Below are 20,466 nucleotides of genomic sequence, written 5' to 3'. Positions count from 1 at the left end.
GTATACTTAAAGTATACGGTAAGAACAATATTGTTACCTTTCTGAAAGCAATAAGTATTTCATCAAAATTATTTTGTATAGATTAGATGAGGGAAATTTGAATTAACAGTTAGAACTCTATATTCTTAATATATCAAAATATCTCAAGTTTTCAGTTTAGATAACAAACTATCAAGTGGGCAAATACAGGTAAGTATTGCCTCTTGACTCATTTTTAAAGAGCTGTTCGGAAACTTAACGAATTGCTAAGCAATAACAAATTACATATCAAAAGGGGACTTCTGCATACCTTGGAGAAGACTAGTTTGTATTGTCATCATTGTCTGGCAAAGCATGAATAAGTTTAAAACATGTTTTTCTACGTAGAATGATATATCTTTCAGCTGGGAGTTTGGGGTCTTTTATGTAAATCTTTTTACCTGAGTATATTTGAAATTTCCTTTTAGAATCATTTTCAAAGTAAGGACAGATAAAAGTGTCAAGGTGCTGTTTGGATGAACGGAGGCAAGATGGCACATTTCCGGGTTCTTCATCACCGGCTTTTACCCGTGTGTGCGAAAATGCAGCTGCCGCCCGGGAAGGTGCAGATTAATCAGGCATGCACCAGGTGATGTCAATCCGAGGAGACCAAGATTTACCTGGTGGCACCTGCGCCCCCCCCCCCCTTCCCCCAGCTCCGGTCCCTGAAGCTAGATGACCAAAGAATAAATTTGCAGTTTTGCAGAAACTCCGCCCCCCCACCCTCAGCTCCGGTCCCTGAAGCTAGATGACCAAAGAATAAATTTGCAGTTTTGCTTTTAGCCTTGCCTACTCGCTGGTTCTTTTGTGCCCACTCTGGTGGTCTTAGAAAAACAAGACAGGTGCTAGTTCAAAATAAGCAATGCCTTTTAAAAACTCTTATTTTTGCTGTAATTCAAAGAAAGTTAGTAAATATTATCATCTCAACATCATTATAGGAAAATAAACATTTAATATGGGCCCTCATATGCTTACCTTGAACAGCAAGAGGACCTTGTAAAATAACAAATAGAAAAGCAAGAGACTACATTATTTCATACACTGAACAAAATAGTGGCAAATGTTAGTGCCATCAAAAGCAAATAAAGGTTTCACAAGTGTTTCCACTTTGTGCATACTTCCAGCTTAGCAGTTGTTACATTGAATTGTGGTGATATGCTTATATTTTGTTTTTCTTACTGTACTGTAAAGCTCTACAGGAAGGACAATGTCTTATTTATCCTTGTTTCATTAGCACCTAGAATAAACTATAGCCTCACAATAGTGCCTTAAGAAATGCTTAAACAACTGAAATAATAATAATAATGAACCCTTTGATAATGGTGTGTTTTAAAATCGCTGCGGCATGCACAAGATAGAATAGTTTTGTGAGCAAATTTGTCATATGTAAAGCCTAAAAGAAATTGTAAATGGACTAATCAGATAACATTTACTCTGGGATATTTTTTTCTTTCACTTAAATCATTACTTAAAAACAACTCAAAGCAATGCTCTCATATGAAGACATGAAGCTTATTTTAACATTTAGTTTTCTTTAAAAATGCAATCATATTTCACTAATACGACAGAATTCATAAATTGAAGTTAGCCATTAATAATATTTTAATGAATTCCACAAAGCTCCAAATAAAACAGATGCCACCACAGGAGCACGCTTTGTATTTTTACATTATTTGTAGAGAACCTGAGTAAAATAGCTAGATTAACGATATTACCAATGGACCACAAAGTCTAGTCAAGAAAACAGCTTCCTTGTGCTCCAAAAGATCAAAACCTCAACAAAGGGGGAAAAAAAAAAAAAAAAAAACAAAAACAAAAAAAAAACCTCACAAAATAACCATTATAAGACTGACACAACAATTCAGTTGTCAATGTACACACTTATTGCACGTGCTCACTATATAAACTGTTGTCAAAGACTGTAGTGTTCAGGATCAACTGTAAATTCAGAAATTCAAGAGAGATGAAAAAAATCCTGCCATTTGCAATTACATTGACGAACCTGATGGCCACTGGGCTAAGTGCAATAAGCTAGACACACAAAAAAGTACTGCATATTCCCACTTACATGTGGAATCTAAAAAAGTCAAAGACATAGAAGTGAGAGTAGAACTGTAGTTACCAGAGGCAAGGAGGTAAGAAAAAAACTGAGAGATGGGCAAAGGGCACAAATGCAGTTGAGCAGGATGAAGTTTAGAGATTCAATGTACAGCATGATGACTACAGTCAGTAATAAATACTGTATTGCACATTAGAAATTTGCGAAGAAAGTAGATTTCGTTCGGGCGTGGTGTCTCACGCCTATAATCCCATCACTTTGGGAGGCCGAGGCGGGCAGATCACGAGGGCAGTAGATCGAGATCATCCTGGCTAACACGGTGAAACCCCATCTCCAATAAAAATACAAGGAAAAAAAAATTAGCCGGGAGTGGTGGCAGGCGCTTGTAGTCTCAGTCACTCGGGAGGCTGAGGCAGGAGAATGGCATGAACCTGGGAAGTGGAACTTGCAGTGAGCCAAGATCGCGCCACTGCCTGGGAGGTAGAACGAGTCTCCATCTCAAAAAAATTTTTAAAAAAAGGGAAAAAAAAGGAGATTTCATGTGCTCTCGCCACAAAAAAATAAAGAAAATGGTAACTGCGTGAGGAGATGGATATGTTAATTTGCATGACTGTAGTAATCATTTCACTGTGTATATGAATATATATTAAAAAGTCATGCTAAACATCTAAAATACATACAATTATTTAAAAATAATTTTTAAAAACAGAGAGATGTGGTAGAATGACATAAAAAGCTGATAGATCCAGAGATATAATGACTCAGAAGATGTTGACAAAATCTTTTCCTATATTCTCCAAATGAAAAGATCTTTAAAAGAGTCAGATCTTTGTGAAGTTATTATGGAAAATGAAAATGGCTTGTAAAGTTTGAAGTCCAAGGCTATTGGAACTCCGAGGAGCAGGAGAGAATGTGGACATATGAGACTGAGCAAAAGATGGGAAATAAGAACTTATTAAGTAGCTGCTGTGAGGTATTAGTAGGAAAGTTAGCTCTATTGGTTATGGCACAATGTTAATGAGCCCAAGATTGAGTGTTCCCTATTGACTTTGGGGTGGGTTAGGTGTGCTGTTCACTGGCCTCTGAATCCAAGAAAGCCTTGGCAAGCTTTCTTGTGCACGTGTTGCTGGGGCTTGGGGTACAGAAATGATTGTGGGAACTCCATAACTCATCACTTCTGCTGGATGCACACTCTCAAGCCATGCACGTTCCAGTGGCTCTTGAAGCATCATTTGGACTCTCTCATTCTATATATATTTATATAAAAACAAAAATGAGATTCCTTGTTTTTACAGTTATTTTCTTGATATTCTCTTTTGATGTTATTATTGGAGAACGTGGTGACCGTTCAGTGAAGTATTGGTTATTATGTATAAGAAGTAATAAACAGTTTCATATACTTTAATGTAACAATTTATCTTCTGAAAATGTAGCTTAGAAATAATTTGATAACTAAAATAAAGCTCATATCTATAAAAATAAATTGTAGAGTTATTTATGTTAGGCAAAAATCAAATACAAGCTAAATAAAATGTCCAATCATAGAAGAATACCTCCACAATTTTTGAACATTACTGTATATAATGTTATTCATGAATAAAATAAATATAAGTAAGGCAATTGAAAAAGAATATAAGAAAAACTTACGAGACAACGCTGGAAGAAGAAAGCAGCATAAAATGTGAAATACATTATGAATACAACTTTTGAATATTTTAATATGAATACTACAATTGAAATGTACACACATGCACTCACACACACACACAAACAAAAAAATAAGAACCTGGTTAAGAAAGAGAAGTTGGATTAAGTAGGGACAGGCAGTATAGATGAGTGCTCACTGCAGATTCTCTAGTCACATTGGCATGGTCTGGATTTTCACTCCTCCATTTACTACCTACATGATCATGAGCAAATTATTGCAACATTCTGTACCTCAGTATGCTCATCTTTGAATATGGAATAATAATGGCCCTAGTCTCACAAAGATGTTTCATGGCTGGTCACGGTGCCTCATGCCTGTAATCCCAGCACTTTGGGAGGCCGAGGCAGGCGGATCACGAGGTCAAGAGATCGAGACCATCCTGGCCAATATGGTGAAACTCCATCTCTACTAAAAATACAAAAATTAACTGGGTGTGGTTGCGCACACCTGTAGTCCCAGCTACTCAGGAGGCTAGGGCAGGAGAATCGCTGGAACCTGAAAGGCAGAGGTTGCAGTGAGCAGAGATTGTGCCACTGCACTCCGGCCTGGTGTCAGAGCAAGAGACTCTATCTCAAAAAATAAATAAATAAATAAAAGATGTTTCACAATTGAATGGCATGATATATGCAAAGGCTGTGATCATATACTAGTACTCAATAAATATGTATTGTTATTAGAACAGTGAAAATAGTAATTATTTTTATCATTAATCATTTTGTATTTTTCCAGTTTTCATTTTTAATATTAATAAAGATAGCAGGAAATATTTAAATGTTTACTTTTTGCCAGCAGGGGTCAAAAATATTTACTTCAAAACTAAGCATACCTGAGTTTGAGAGCAGCTCTGTAACTTTCTAGTTTTGTAGTATCAGAAATCTTAGCCATCTTCTCCATTAGTTCCACCTTCTGTAAACAACCCACTCATGGGGTGTTACACAGATTAATATATGATGAGGCTTATAAAGCACTTATAAATTATTCAATAAAAGGAAATTATTTCACTTACATTTTGCAATTCCAAAAGATAGTTATATATAGGATCAACCTTATGTATTGCACTTGAGGAAACCAAGATTTAGAAGTCAAGCGCCTATCCCAGCCACGCTACTAATGAGAGGCTGAATCAGCATTTTAACTCCTAATTGATCCAGTTTACTGTTGCTGTTACGATTTGTAAATAACCATTCCCTACAGCCACATCAATTTCAGGAAAATAAAGCAGTAAATAGAAGGCTGGAGTCACAGCCCTTTGAACCCTGGCCTAAGGGCAGGGGATGCTGTTGCGGGTTAATGGAAATCCTTTGAGGTTTTCACAATTCCCATCCTCTTTTTTGCTCTCACTCGGGTCCCCTGGATTGTAGTGCCATGTAATGTCCTGGCTCTGCCATCAAGCAAGCTGCTACAGTGCTAGCTTACCCTCACTGCACTGTTTCTTGTATTTCCTCTCTTCACGCCTCTCCACTCACATTCACATGGCCACGTTTGGGGTAATGTACTCTGACATGTCTGAGATATCTGGTTAGCTTGAGATATTGGATGACTTACTATCTCATTTGCACCTTCTCCAGCTGAGGCGGCCTCAACTGCTTAGATCCCTATAGTCCCTTTCCTGGACTGGAATTCCTCACCCCATCCTCCCAAAGCTGTAATCTCCTGAGAGTCTGGGTGTGAGGAGAAGTGGGTGATTGAGACACTCCACCACTAACTGCTATCATGGGCGGAAGGAGAGAGAATTTCATGACATGCTTCTGCAAGGTGACTTTGTGTAAGAAAATGATCAAGTAAATAGCAGTTTCTTGTAATATAGCATAAAAAGACACATGACATTTAAATAAAAATGTTGTTAGTATCTTAGCTTGTTTCAATAAATGTTAAGCAGAAGTATATTTATTCAGGTATTTTCTCCTCTCATATGTTTTGAATCTACAGTCAAATGTTTTTCCTTTATATTCAGTTTCCCATACCTTTTTCCATTTGGAATCATGTCAAGCAACTTTATAGGTAAAGACAGTGACATGCTGACAGAAGGTGAACACTACACGGTCCGGTGTCTGATTAAGTTTGCTGGTTAATGCTCTAAAAATTGGGATAAATTAGTTTTTAAAAAGCTGGTAGTAAAAGCCTCATAAAAATTAACCCCAGTTAATAGTATTACGGGGAACCCATGATGCTGGAGGTGAATAGTACTGAAATCACAAAATCATGGCTTGAGAAGGAACCAGTTTTCTAATTTGAGGCTGTGTGTGTGTGTGTGTGTTCATCTTCTTGATGTTTTTGAACCTGTTCTTGGAACTCACTTTCTTCCCATAACTTCATGAGCCATAATGCAATGATTTATTTTTTTTCCTTTCATTCAGGAAAGGTCTTTTTTTTTTTTCTTTTTGCTTATATATATTTTTTTCTGTTCCTGCACTATTCAGTTCCCACCTCTTATTTTGAGATTATATTCCCTGCCCTGCATAGTTTATAACTATAAAAATACCAAATCTTCATCCCAATCTCTGAATTCTCCCAAGTAAAACAGTGTTGAATCTCCAAATATCTAGTATAACTGAGTTCTTCATGGTTACCTGAAACTTAACATTGTCAAAACAAAATTGATTAATTTCTCTCCACATCAACTTTATTAATATTTTCATGTCATCACATTTATATCCATATATGCAAAATAACTATATCTTCAAGGCTTATATATCAGTAGGAACTGAGGCCTACTGCCAATAGCTACATGTGAGGGCTTGGAAGTAGATACCACGGGTCTAGTTAAGCCTTTTGATAACTGCAGCTCCAGCAGATAGCTTGTTTGCAGCTTTATAAGAGATCTACTGCTAGAGACAGGTAGCTAAGCTTCTTCCAAGTTCCTGACCTGCAGAATCTGTGTGAGATAATGAATGTTTTTTAAGCTAAGTTTTAGGGTAAATTTTTATGTATCAGAAGATAACTAATGCAATAACTTTCTAATATAAATAGCATATCCATGTGATTAAACTGTTTTTAAAGTAAAAAGAATGGAGAAGGATCCAGCAGAGCTTTACTGGAGTTGTGCCTTCCTGAGAAGTCAGCCTCAGGGTAGAAAAAGGACTTGGTGGTCCTGGAAGCAATGGACAAACTATCCTTGAGGTTCTGTTGGAAATCATAAAGGATTTGAGTCATAAGGATGTTAAAGGTCATGTAAATTAAAACTTTCACCTAAAGCAACCATCTCTCCAGTCTTGACAAATAACTGAAAGGATCTGAACTGAAGAGATTCACTTAGGAGGGATGACAATTATATGGTGGCTATAGTGAGGACCCAAGTCATAGCTCAGGCTCTGGTGAAAGAAAGTGAGAAGTCACTCCTTTACCTTTTAATCTTCTCATTATAAAACATGAATAGACAAACTTTTGCTACACAGATGGCAAATCTGGCAATGCTGCTGGCACTATGCATGAAATAGTTGGTTTACAGGATGTTTTCTACTCTAAAACAAAATATTCTTGCAGTGTTTCATATTCAAGAGTATATTCATCAAATTCCAAAGAGTTTTGGCCTGACTTCAGTTAACAGGTAAGCCGCCATCAAAAAAGCAAGAGTTCCTCAGACACAGATTTAGCTGATAAATTGGAAGCATATGCTCGGGATCATGCCACTTTGCAGAATCAAGAGAAGACTAAAGCAGCAGCAGACTCCATGGAAGTTTCAGCTGAGGTAACAACATCATTAGCAGTAGCTTTCTGAAGCTTATTACTGGCTTTAAGCATGCACTCATAGGATGTGCTCAGAAAGTGTGATGTTATATGTTCCTATGAAGACTGAAGTCAACCTAGCATAGTCTTCTGGACTTCTGGAAATAAGAAATTTGCAAATTGTAACACCCTCTTAAGATACGAATTTTTGAAAATTAAGTGCAGTCCAGTTTTCTGATGCAATATACGTGCTCCTTTCATCACACTGTTTTATGAATTGACAGTGAGGAACAACTTGCCCACCATAAAAGTATTCAACATGAGTATACAAGTTAGAAAGCTTTCCTAGTGGAATAACTTAATGTGTAAAGGAATATCAGAGGCTGGATAATTTATAAGGAAAATAAATTTATTTGGCTCATGGTTCCCCAGGCTGTATAAGCATGGCATCAGCATTGGTTTAGTTTCTGGTGAGGCCTCAGGAAGCTTTACTCATGGCAGAAGATGAAAGGGGGGCAGTTGTGTCACATGGTGAGAGAGGGAGCAAGAGAGAGAGGCAGGAGGTGTCAAACTCTTTAAGAGTTAAATCTCCTGGTAACTAAAAGAATAAAATCTCACTACAGAGAACTAATTACCACAAGGGCAGCACCAAGCCATTCATGACGGAGCCAACCTCTTGATTCAAATACCTCCCACCAGACCCCACCTCCAATATTGGGGATCACATTTCAACATGCAATTTGGAGGGGGAAAATATCCAAACTATATAAGATACCAAATGCTTCTGCCTAATATTTCAAAAAGTTTTCCAAAAGTGCATAGGACTTTAATCTTTGAATGAGAGTAGAAGTGGCTGACAAGATGCAATATGTCAAACACGAGTAGCAATGGCAAAAACTATAATTGGAGAAAGATTTACAGTCATGCAAAATATAAAACAAAGATAACAGTGGAACCACACAGGAGGCCCATTAACTCATCATTTTGGTTGATTTGAGGTATAAGTCATAGATTCAACATATCTGTTTTTATGAAGAAAGAGGCTAGACATTTTTATACATTTATTTGGTAAGATATAAGGAATAGACCAGAGTGAAGAATGGGTCAAACAATAAAGGATATTGGAAAATATAGACTCATTAAATCAGTAATATGTGTTGCACTATTAGAAAGGTGCTGGCTGATAGATGTCTAATGATTGAGATCAATAATCTGATTGGCATTGTTATTATGCACTTTGCCCTTATATTTTCTCTCTTGGCTTCTATGATACTACCGTAACTAAAATTACTCCACCCAGAAGTTATACAAAACTTCCTTTTGAGGTTTTGAAAACTTTAGAGAAACTGAATCCATTACTTAACCAGTAAAACTGTTTCAAAAAGTAAGTTTTAAATCAGAGATAACATACAGAAATGATAATAAAAGGAGTAGATTTTATGAAGCCACATTTAGTACACATGGCCACAGCAACTTGAATTATTCATTGTCTCTTAAGGATATATTTTGATGGATGGAAAGGCAATATTGATCAGTGGATAGAAGGTGAGGCCCTGACCTCTATCCTGTAAGGTGGTATCAATTAACCAGATATCAACTGCAGCCTTGAGTAAAGTACACAGATTCCTCAAAACAGAAAAAAAAAAAGTCTAATCCCAGCAATGCAAAGGATATGAGACAAAAGTTACATTGTAGCTAAGGATTCACTAGGAAAGAAATATAATGAAGGCACATCTGATCAGGAAAACAGTAGCTCTGTCAATTTCTACATTTAAAAAGGCCCATCCACTGGGTCAGAAAAAGCTTCAGAGGGAAATTTTACACAAAACAAATGTATTACCAACCCAACTGTACCATGGCCTAATGTTCAACAAGTGGATATATCAGTTCTAGATTTGTCTGATGGCTGAGGAAACTGTTTTAGTCAACATAGTGGAAGTATCATTGTATAAAGACAGACCATTTTGTTCTGTATTTGAAGTTTTCAAAGAATTTTTAGTGCTTTATCACTTAGCATTTATGTATATTGTTAATGATTACAAACAAATTAGCTCTTTGATTAAATTATTAATAACTATGGCATCCTAAGGTTTAAAAGAAAATTAAAAATGGGCTTAGCTCGCAGGAACAGAAATAGGGATAGAGGACAGCAAATGTTCTGAGAAACTGGGCCAGCTCTAAATGGCTCACTGGCAACCAAACATTAAACCCAAACCTGTGCCTGCCGGGTCCATCCTACAGACTCTGGCTGAGAGAAGGATGGAAGGAGTACTCAGACACAGGTATGCAGTGTAAGAGTAGCTATGGGGCTGCTAGTGGCTGAAGAAAAGGGCAGCCTCGAACAGCTTGAGCTGCTTGCTTTTATTCAGTACACATATAATGCTGAAAGCCTGGAGCAAACACAATCTGTGGGTAATTAATATTGTTGCCCCTTTCAGGGAGCAGTCACATACACGGATGATCAAAGGTCAGTTTCTGGACAACAAAAGTAAACAAGCCATTTAAGATAAATCCCCCTACACTCCCTTGTACCTATTCCTCGCCCTCTGCCTCAGAGTAAGAGAACAGCTGCCTTCAGCTTATTCTCCCCCAAAGTTATGCAGAGCCTTCCAACCTTTCAGAAGGCCTGCTCCTTTCCCTATAGCTTCTCCCACCACTCTGACTGATCCCCCACATGCTTGTACCCAAGCATCCTGTTTCAAGCATTTAGCCCAAGCAGCATGACCATTTAAAAACCCCTCTAGTCTCCACTTCATCGCAGACAGCCTTCTCTCTGCTGTTTGGCCCATTGCTCTCTTGCAATATATCTCCCCTTTCTTTAATATATCTGCCTTTCTAAACTTATGACTGTCTTGGTAAATTCTTTTACCACCCATGCTGGCCTCAGGCAGTCATTGACCATGACATTTTGTGACTCTCTCCCCTCTTCCTTTCTGTCTTCCAACTCAGGACCCTCTGTGGACAGAACCCAGGATGGAAACAACTGACAGTCTATGGCCAGGGCTATACTCTGGTGAAACTGAAAGTTGTCTGCATGGAAGTGTCTGACTACCACCATCCACTCAGGTGAGGGAACTAAGTTCATTTTGTTATGCCCAGACCGTTTATTACCCGGAGAAGACCACCAGAGTCCAGAGTCAAAGCCAAGCAGCAAGGATCTTTACTACAGGTTCGAACCTGGAACTCTCACGCACACCCGTGAAACGAGCGGAGCGGGAGAGCTCCCCAACTGGGCTCAGGACAGTGTTATATAGTCTGGGGTACATAGGCACAGAGTCATTATACAAATCAGATGTATGATTGGCCGATATTTGAACAAGGCGCTTTGGCTGATTATGATTGGTTCCCGCCATTTTTGGTATTTCAGTTAATTTTGAAATTCTGATGACGTTTATCAGGGGCTTGCAGGGCAGGGGTAGGGCTTGTTTTCGCAACCCCGAGGCGGGAAAGCAGTCTTACACAAAGGCAGTTAATCATATTGCGACAGGTTTCACAGGGCTCGTTTTGCAACATGGGTGTACCTTACTTAAACGCATCTTGTGACCTTGCCGTGCCTCAGAAAGAAAAACAGGAACTTACAAAATCTCTAGAATGTGCAGAGATAGGGACAAAAGGAAAAGGATTGTGAGAGCAGAACAAAGGTTTAACAATAGGGTGGGTACACACTTTTATGCCCTTTCAATTTTCTTTTTTCAGACTTCCAGCAGCCAACATCTAGCAGCGCTCTGGTAACTAGTGGCATCCGGCCAGGGCAGCTCCCTGGTGTTGCCAGAAGGCCAAAGGGCAAACGTCTGGCTGCCTTGTCCAGAGGGAAAAAGGTTGTCTCCTATCCTTTCTGGTCAGAGGTCTCCAATCCCTGCATGTTGCAGAATTATCAGCAGCAGCTCTTCTAGGGCAAATCCACATACATTTTGAATGACATAAACCATCTCTTCCTCTTACTCTAATTCTCACATAAAGGCAGCCAGACCTCTGGCTCCAAATGTTCCCAAATCAGGTGATCTCCAGTGGCCTCAGAGTGATGAGTCTCCCCATTCCCATCCTTTCTCCTGGGGCTGGTTCCAGGCTGAGTTCTCCCTTCACCTTCATACCTCTGACCTGGACAGGCCATCTAGTGCAAGGTCCCAGTAGTATTGTCCCCAGTGCCGGGAGGTCTTTCCGAATAGGTGCAATACACCTCTAGGAAGGACATCTCAGAAGTACCCCAGTAGACTTAAGTGGTATCCTTTCACCTGTCAGGACACCTTTAGAAAAAGTGCACTTCATGCCCCAGCAGACATCAGCCTCCAGTGGCTCATCATTTTCCAGTCCCAGCATAGAGCAAACTTTGCGTATTCCTTCAGACTCACCTCTGGGTTACATCTTAAAACATTGGGACAAATTTCACTCTCAGACTCTCAAGAAGAATTGCCTAATTTTCTTATGTAATGTCGTTTGGCCTGTTGATAAACTCTCAGATCAATTAACCTAGACTCTGAATAGGACTTTGGATTTTAATACTCTTTTTCAACTTAATCTGTGTTGTCAAAATTCCTCCAAATGGCCTGAGGTTCCTTATATACAGGCTTTTATGTCCCTGGGGTTGGGACCCAGACCTTCAAGGAAACTGTTGAATGTGCCTAGCAAAGTTCTTACCTCCTCCTCCTGACTCCAGACATTTTAGATGAACCCTCTTTCATACTCCCATTGTCAAGATCCTCCCCACCTTCCTCCCCTTTCTCCTCCCCAACAATGTGTCTACTCCAATGCCTTCCCTCCTTCCACTCCACCTTCCACCTCCTTCTCTCTGCCTCTCCCCTACCTTGAACCTTTTTCTCCCCTCACATACCAGATAGAGAGCCATTTATTATCCCACTTCAGCTCCAGGAAAAGTTTTGCTACTCTGAGAAGTGGCAAACCATTTCTAAAAACCATCAGAGTCCATGTTCCTTTCCCATTTTGGACTTCTATCAGATACAAGCTAAACTTGGCTCCCTTCGGACCAAGGCCAGGACCCTTCTCACTTCATAAAAGAATTCAGAGTACATTTTGTTTCCTCTGATTTCATTCATCTGGACGTTTATATTGTCTTTACCACCTGTTGTACTCATGAGGAAAGGTCCCACATTTTGTCTCTAGCTCAATGGTGGAAAGATGAAGTTCATGTCCAGAGCCCTTAGGATTCTCCCCTGGGGAGAAGAGAGTTCCTGATGTTGATTCTAGATGGACCTACCAAGAGATAAACACTGGCAGGGAATGCCATAATCATATAATTACTTGTTTAATTGAAGGCATGAAAAAGGCTGCCATAAAACTGGTCAACTAAGCCAAGTTAAGAGAGGTAACATAGGGGTCAAATGAAAACCTAGCTCTATTTTACTCCAAGCTGGCTGGAGCCAAGAGAAAATATACTAATGTGGACCCCAAAAGCCCAGAAAACCTAGCTATTTTGGCTGCTTTTTGTTTGTTTGTTTGTTTGTTTTTATTAGCCAGATGTCTCCAAATATTGGACTCAAACTCCAGAAACTAGACCACAAACACCATTCACTGTCTTGCTGGACATGGCCTTCAAGCTCTTTAATAATGGGAGGAAATATCACAGTCTGAATGGGATAGGAAGGATTGAGAAAGAGATGAGTGGCAGACTCACTACCTGGCTGCTGCCATTGCAAACTCTCTGCCCGTACTCAGGGCCCCCGGCCAGCTATCAGCGTTGAGCCTTATGGGCACAAAGGAGCTCACTATCTGCTATTGCTGTAATCAGCCAGGGAATATCAGCCAGAACTGCCAAAACCCTCCTCAATCATCTCTTACTTACTGCAAATAAGTGGGGCATTGGAAATGGATTACCTCTCTCTTCCTGATGTAGGAGGGTCATCCCACAACTAGCAACCCATTGTTGGGAGCCAGTTTGGGAGAACAGCAATGGCAAATGCTCCTAACTCTGTTCCTCAGCTATGATGAAGCTGATGGAACGGAGAAAGCAGAAAGAGATGACTGATGGGGCTCAGAGGCCATTCAGGCCGCTGTATTTACCATTCTATGGCTGAGCCTCCGGTAACTCTAAATAGAGCAGGAAATAAGATTGAGCTTTTATTTGACACAGGAGCTAATTATTCAGCCCTAATTTATTTTTCTGGGCTTACCTTTTTGTCTTTGATCCTTCTCGCCAGCATAGATGGCAGGCCACAGCAGTGATGCTTTATCTCCCCATAGTATGCACCCTGGGGAAAAATGTTTTCACTCAGTCTTTCCAGGTTCTACCAAGCTACTGTCCTATCCCATTACTTGGGACACAACGACAAACTCCAAACTAGCTTTAAATTCCCTGAGCATGCCTGCCCAATATTGGCATTACTAGCTCCTCCCACCAAAAGCCCCAAGGTCCTAAAATCCTCCATTTTATAAGTTCCTCCAGAGGTATGGAATATCTCCACTGCAGAAAGTTCTTTGTTTGCAGACTCTATAAATATTCATCTGAATACCTCATATTTTCCCTAGGATCCCATAACATGCCTTAAATCTTGAAGCCCAAATGGGCCTACAGACTCTAATAGAAAAATTATTGGTCGTGGGGTTATTAAGTCTTTGCAAGTGGCCATAGGACCCTGATGGTAGCTGTTAAAAACTCAGATAGCACATATAGAATGGTACAAGGCCTAAGGGTCATCAGTGAGACAGTAATCCCTATACACCCCAGTCGTTTCCAATTCCTACACCCTTTAAGGGTAAATTCTCTCTGGAACTTCGTGGTTCACAGTATTCGATTTTAAAAATGCCTTATTTTGCATTCCAATACATTCAGACTGCCAATTCTTATTTGCCTTTGAATGGGAAAACCCCTCCACCCGTGTTTCTCAACAGTTAACCTGGACAGTCCTTCCCCAGGGATTTAGGGATAGCCCACACTGTTTGGACACACTCTTATTAAAGACCTGTCCACCCTCCAAATCGTTCCTAATAATGTCCTGCTTCAGTCTAACGGAGAGGAGCCCACAAACCTGCCCCTCTCCTTAAACCCCTTCAAAGATGAGGGACTCTGCCAGGGGAGGACTGGCAACTAGATTTTATACACATGCTTACTTGCTAGTCTTTGTAGATACTGTTACTGGATGAATAAAAGCCTTTCCCACAAAAACGACGGGGCCTTCAAAGTCATCATGGCCCTTTTGGACCAGATACCTCCCCATTTTGGGCTCCCTTGTTCCCTACAGTCAGACAATGGCCCCACTTTTATTTCTCAGATAACACAGGGAGTAAATGAAGCTCTTCAAATTAAATATTACTTACGTATATCCTGGCACCCACAATCTCCGGGAAAAGTAGAAAGAGCCAAACAAGTCATAAAAAGATTCCGTAACAAATTACACTATCTCTCACCCTGAAATCTGACCAAATTCCCACCATTGTGGGCCATATCTCAGTCAACACAGTACTGCTCTGAAAATCAGGATTATACTTTATTTGTGTGACTAATGCTTATGTATCCCTGCTTGTTCTCTAGGATATGTAACTCCACCTCCCAACTCTACACTGCTAACTTAACTGAACTAATGCCAATGCTAGGCCTCTAATAGTCTCCCATATATTGAGATGAAAGGGCCATTCACTTAATTTCCTTTCTTGCCAGCTTAAGTATAACTGGTGCTGCAGTGGCAGGAATTACAGATGTTGTCCTTATCTCCTCTTTCCCCAAGAATTTGCAAAATTCCTGGACACAATCAGAGAAACATTAAACAAAATGAATCAACGAATCAATCCCCCTGCTGGAGTAGTCCTACAAAATAGATGAGCCCTTAATCTACTCGCAGTAGCCCAGGGAAGGACATGCTTTTTTCTTCAGGAAGAATGTTGTTTCTGTGTAAATCAATCAGGAAATGTCCAGCAAAAATCAAGGGAAGTACAGGAACAGGTCACTTGATTATGAAGAAAACCACTTTAAACTACCTAATTTCTTAAAGAGGCTTTAAAATACCTAATATCTAGGAGGCTCTATGAGATCCCTCTGCAGGGACCAATTGCATCTATACTGCTACTTCTCTCCAGTACTTGTCTCTCTAACTTACTGGTTAAATTTGTTTTTTTCCAGAGTGTAGCAGTTTCATACCAAGCTTCTGATGATGCAAGGGTATCAGTGAATTGTCCCCAGAGATCCCAGAGTCTCCTTTAGACTCTGCTAGACATCAGTTCCATAGAAACATGCTCTCTCCCAAGACCCATCTTCCAGGTGGGCTCAACCTTTTAAGTCCCATAACCTGAGACAGTGGTCCATGAGGTCCCTCTACCCACCAATAACTGTAGGTAGAGTCAGCTTTATGCCCCAGGGCAGCAGAAAGTAGTTGGAAGATGAGACCTCTGTCCTAATACCTAAGATTTGTCCTTGTTATTCTGTCAGAGAGGGTAGGGGAATGTGGAACCCAAAAGAGTTAAAAGAAAATTAATAAATGGGCTTAGCTGGCAGGAAAGAAACAGCTTTAGATGGGAGTGAATGTTTAAGAAACTGGGCCAACTGCAGATGGCTCACTTTCACCCAAACATCAAACCCAAGCACTCAGCTCACTGCCCACCAGCACCCAAATATCCTGTTTCAAGCATTCAGCTCAAGCAACGACCCTTTAAAATACTCATCAAGTCCCTGCTTTGTTGCAGACAGCCTTTCTGCTGTACTGCCCACTGCTTTCTTGCAATGCATCTCCTCCTTTCTCTAATAAATCTGCCTTTCTAAACTCATTACTGTCTTGGTAAATTCTTTAACTGCCTTGCACGGGCCTCAGGCAGTCACTGACCACAACAGTAATCAGATTAAAGAAAATGATAGAAGAGTAGAGTTGTGAATATATAGAGGAACTGAAGATATAAATAAGGCTTTGGGGTACAGGTTGAATATGTGGGGATTTCAGAAGTTATACCACTCATATATCTAATGTGCTTTCCTGTAGAAATATGCAACAGAATCATCATGATTAATTCATAACTGATTATGAAAGACATAATTAATTTTTAGGGCATTGACATTTTACTACAGCAACATTTTCCATCTTTATAGAAATATTTTTGTTCACTGATTTTCTATTTGGAGTTCTATATGATTCCAGAAAGCACTATAGACTGTTCTATGTTACATATTTTTATATATTATATGTTTATATTTTATATTGTATATTTGCTATAAATTCAAAATTATCCAAATACTAAAATATTAAATTGGAAATCATCATGGTAGCTGGGACATATCCTGAAAACTAAGGTCCTCATTGCTGTTCAATGCAGCGGGGCTCAGGTCTGCGTGCTCTCTGTACTACCTCACTTCTACTCTGACCAAACCAGTAGCACCCCTGAATTTATTTGCAAATTTCCTGCTGGCAAGGTTCCAGTGTTTGAGAGTGACGATGGATTTTGTGTGTTTGAAAGCAATGTCATTGCCTACTATGTCAGCAATGAGGAACGGTGAGAAAGTACTCCACAGACAGCAGCCCAGGTGGTGCAGTGGGTGAGCTCTGCTGATAGCAATGCAGTGCCCCCAGCAAATTCCTGGGTGTTCCCCACCTTGGGCATCATGCACTACAACAAACAGGCTACTGCCTATGCAAAGTCGGAGGTGAGGCGAATTCTGGGGGCTGCTGGATGCTCACTTGAAGCCGAGGACTCTTCGTCTGGCTGACATCGCAGTTGTCTGCACTCTGTTGTGGCTCTATATGCAGGTCCTGGAGCCTTCTCTCTGCCAGGTCTTTCCCAATACCAGTGCTGGTTCCTCAACTTCATTAACCAGCCCCAATTCCGGACTGTCTTAGGGAAGGTGAAACTGTCTGAGAACATGGCTCAGTTTGATGCTAAAGAGCTTGCAGAAAGCCAGGCTGAAAAAGACACCCCGTGGAAAGGGAAAGGTTCACGGGAAAGGAAGCAGTAGCCCCAGGCTGAGCTGAAGGAGGAGGAAAAGGCGGCTGCCCCCGCTCCTGAGGAGGAGATGGACGAGCGTGAGCAGGTGCTGGCTGCTGAGCCCAAGGTCAAAGACTTCTTCGCTCACTTTCTCAGGAGTACCTTTGTTTTGGATGAATTTAAGCGCAAGTACTCCAACGAGGACACACACTTTGTGGCGCTGCCCTATTTCTGGGAGCACTTTGATAAGGATGACTGGTCCCTGTGGTAATCAGAATATCTCTTCCCTAAAGAACTCACTCAGACCTTTATGACTTGCAATCTCATCACTGGAACGTTCAAGCGACTGGACAAGCTGAGGAAGATGCCTTTGCCAGTGTTATCCTCTTTGGAACCAACAACAACAGCTCTATTTCTGGAGTCTGCGACTTCTGAGGCCAGGAGCTGGCCTTTCTGCTGAGTCCAGATTGGCAGATGGACTACCAGTCATGCACATGGCAAAAACCGGCTCCTGGCAGCGGGGAGCCTGGTTGGAGCATACTTTTCCTGGAAGGAGACCTTCCAGAATATGGGCAAAGAGCGATATTATCAAGTGAACATCTCTTGCCAACGCCTACCTGCCTGCAGGGTGATGGGGGTCATTTAAGGAAAATCAACATTGAAAAATGAAACTAAACTGAAATAAATAATAAAATAAAATAGAGACTGTTAACAAGAGTCTATTTATGGGATCTCATACTCCATGTTGAAGAATCAGGGAAATATAATATTGCCCTAAGTTGAATTTCTTTTTCTTACTAAAATATACACCCCTTCCCCAGGAATGAAATTCTCTTGTTTTTCTGATGTTTTCCTCAGTCTCTGAAATAGTGTTTGGTATAACCAGATCCCCAAACAGATGTTCTGAATTGCCAGGAAAAATCAAATTAAAAGTTGTTTAAAGATAAATTGATTTCACATTTCAAAACATTTCAGCTCTACTTTAAGTATGTCAAATGTGTTAGAAAACTAATCTGCAAGGGAACTTTTTTTATTTTCTTAAAATTGAACACATATGACAGGAATTATCTTTCACTGATTCAGTAATAATTTTAATAATAATAACTGACTCACGTAATTTTAAACACTTTTTTATCCAATTTTTTAAAAAAGTTAAAAAGAAATACTGTTTATTTTCTCTATTTAAAAAATTTTTTTCTAATAAATTGTGACTGAATATGAAAATTTTAGCTTTTCCAGTGAGTAACAGGCACTAAATGTCAAAAATTAACTGCGGATGTTCTAGAAGTTTTGCTGGATCTAAGACTGGCCTCTTCAAATGGTAATATTGATCATTTCCCCTGGAATACAGGTAGAGCTAATTACAAATTAGTCAAAGTGATTAACTTCTGCATTCCTCAGCCTCTGAATTACTTTAAAAGATGTCAATGAAAAGCCCGAGGAGACTATTGTTGTTAAGATTTTATTTGAAGCCAAAAAATGCACAGAAAGTTAAAAACTAGCAATTTACTCCTCTAAAATAATTCTTACTTTCTTACTTCTCAGTGAAATAGCGTTGCTAACATTCACAGTTTTACTTCATTTTAAGCAAGAGGCATTAATATCATAACGTTGCTACTAGAAATAAAATTTGCTATTTTAAATATGAGTATATGGAACCATATGTTGACATTTTCTGAAACTGACTTTTTGGAGACATAAACACAGTTCAAATCAGCACAAGTTGGTTTTCATTAGTTTTATATATACATATACATATATATATGTAATTTCAGCTGATAAATTAATGGACACATATTCTAAATCAGTGGTCCTCAATGTTTGCAAATTTATGGGCCCTATTCTAGATCTAGTCAATTAGAAACTCACAGTCTAGGTTAGCAATCGTGTTTTTCTTTTTTTTTTTTTTTAGAGTGTCACTGATGCTTTATTTACGTGCGTCACCATCTCTTTTACAAACTAGATTACGGTTTTAAGTGGAATACACAAGGCAATATCTACAAACACCAAGGAAAAGTAAGTACTGCATGTCTATTTCATTTGGAAAGGGGAAGATTCCTAAATCAAACTGGTTTTGATCCTTAAGAAAGGTGGCAGAGTTAATTCATGGCAACATATGGTTAGACAAAATCCTCAGCAAGAATGCCATATGATAGCGTTCGCATTGAAAGAAGGATGAGGTGCTTCAAATCAAAGTCTGAACTGCTTAACTCTCGGGTGTTTAAATATGGCCACGCACCATATTTAGTTCTAGATTACATGGGGTATGAGCAAGGGATTGAAACAGATAAGACAGTTTTTACAGATACTGTATACAGATTTTTTTTTCCATTCATGCAACTTTTTTCTTAAAAAAAAGTTAAACATGTGAAGCCAAAATGCACAATACATTTTTTTAAATATTAACTAATTTTTCTGGTCCTCCTTCACATTTGTTTACATTTCCCATGTACATAATGTGCTAGGACAAGTATACAGGAGAAGACTGATTGCCAGGCAATGAGATAATTTTAGAGAAATAAGTGACCAGGCACATAGTTCTTAAAAGCAGCTGCACACGTATTTCTGGAGTGTGGCAAGAGGCCTCATGACCAATCATTCATCAAAGAAAAATATAAACAGATACAACTAAACAAGAGGAAAATATTCCATTCATTTCAATTGCATAAAATGTTACCCACTTAAGATTTAGATAAAATATAATATACTCTTTTATTTGGGCATCTGCTTTAAGATCTCATTTGACAGGCATGATTCCATCAGAACTTCACCTCCTTCCAAGTGATTCTTATCCATGTTCAAGATAGAAAAGTATTGTCCTAAACCAACATTGTTGAGAAAAACCTACTATTAAAGATAGCATTATTGTACCTCCCAAATCTGAAACATTGAAGAATGTTTCCATAAAATCAAGTGTCTATAATACTTTCAAAACAAAGATTATAAGAGTTTTTGTTTTCAGGGTCAGTGAAGTAAACACAAATCCTGGTTTTCATTACTCATACACAAGAAGTCAATTGTAGGGGAACTCTCTGGGGAACTTAAAGAAACATTTAGGGATATGATTTGATAATTTGTTTTCTTAATTATTCATTTGTAGCCATGTTTTGTTAGCTTCCAAATCTAGAGTAAAATGATGTATTGGTTATTTTAGAATTTT

At 39.3% G+C, this 20,466-nt stretch overlaps 1 pseudogene; it reads left to right on the top strand.

Annotated features, from left to right (window-relative positions):
• LOC111546283 overlaps positions 1-17,952 on the top strand; it is a 46,613-nt pseudogene extending 28,661 nt beyond the window's left edge.
• Positions 17,953-20,466: the final 2,514 nt, after the last annotated feature.

The sequence above is a fragment of the Piliocolobus tephrosceles genome, chromosome 3, assembly GCF_002776525.5.
Source record: "Piliocolobus tephrosceles isolate RC106 chromosome 3, ASM277652v3, whole genome shotgun sequence".
NCBI classification, from domain to species: domain Eukaryota; kingdom Metazoa; phylum Chordata; class Mammalia; order Primates; family Cercopithecidae; genus Piliocolobus; species Piliocolobus tephrosceles.
Note: the sequence above shows the minus strand (reverse complement) of the source record. Positions and strands in the feature narration are given on the sequence as shown.